Here is a 944-nt window from a genome sequence, read left to right as displayed (position 1 = left end):
ACGGACATGTTCACAGACGTGTTTTCGTGAGCAACACTGTTCATACTCCGAGACCGTAGCGGGAAACTGTTGGTTGCCTAGCAGCAGTTAACGAAAAGACCGGAAGTGACTGTGCTTCAACTAGAAAACTTTTGCGTTTATCCTCTTTTTCCCGAGTATCAGACAAACTCGTTTAGCAGCGTGCTTTACCTTTGAGTTAGCTGAACTTCTGGTGGTTTGTTGGTGGATTTAAGGAGGTTAAATTGATGAAAAAAAGTTATCTTTCAGCTAGCTCTTGTTGCGCAGATACAGCAATGCATGATGGGAAATTCTCCCGGTATTTGTAAAGCTAAATAACCTTATGGGGCTCTGTTGGAAACTGCTTCATGTGTATATATAAATAGTGTGTAGTCCCAGCTTCCTACAGGCTGTGTTTGTGTTGATTTTGAGATTGTGAGCACCGTGAGTGTGCAGGGTTTGTGTGTGAAAGACTGCCCCATGCGTGAGCTAAGGAATTCATACTTACCTGGTAAGAGAGATACCATGATCACGAAGGTGGTTCTCTCAGGCCGAGGCTCAGCCATTGCACTCTGGCTTTGCTGACAGCCTGCGAATTCCCCAAATGTGGGAATCTCGACTACATAATTTCTGGTAGTGGGGACTGCGTTCGCGCTCTCCCCCCCTCATATGTTGAAAGAAAAATGAGTGGGAATGTTTGCGCTTATTTTCAATGACGACGTCATGCAATCTTCTGGCTTCCTAACTACAGTTTTATCAGTGAGGCCAGGGTAAGCAGGAGAGGAGGAGGGGATGCTGTCTTATTTAAAAAAGTCTGTGCAGCATTTGGGAGGCCTGTAAACATTAACAAACACAACTTTGGATGGGGCCTTCAGCTGTAAAGCCACATATTCAAAAGACTGAAAACTTCCAGGAGACAGCTGCTTACATTGAAATGATTCATTAAT

The 944-nt window shown here is 44.4% G+C and overlaps 1 non-coding gene across 1 annotated transcript; it reads left to right on the top strand.

Moving 5' to 3' along the window:
- Positions 1 to 497: 497 nt before the first annotated feature.
- On the top strand, positions 498 to 660 carry LOC145430252 (U1 spliceosomal RNA). The gene has a single exon (XR_013910716.1). It is a non-coding gene; the product is annotated as a U1 spliceosomal RNA (small nuclear RNA).
- Positions 661 to 944: the final 284 nt, after the last annotated feature.

This window comes from Astatotilapia calliptera, chromosome 7, assembly GCF_964374335.1.
Source record: "Astatotilapia calliptera chromosome 7, fAstCal68.1, whole genome shotgun sequence".
Classification (NCBI taxonomy): domain Eukaryota; kingdom Metazoa; phylum Chordata; class Actinopteri; order Cichliformes; family Cichlidae; genus Astatotilapia; species Astatotilapia calliptera.
This window is presented reverse-complemented; position numbering and strand designations above follow the sequence as displayed.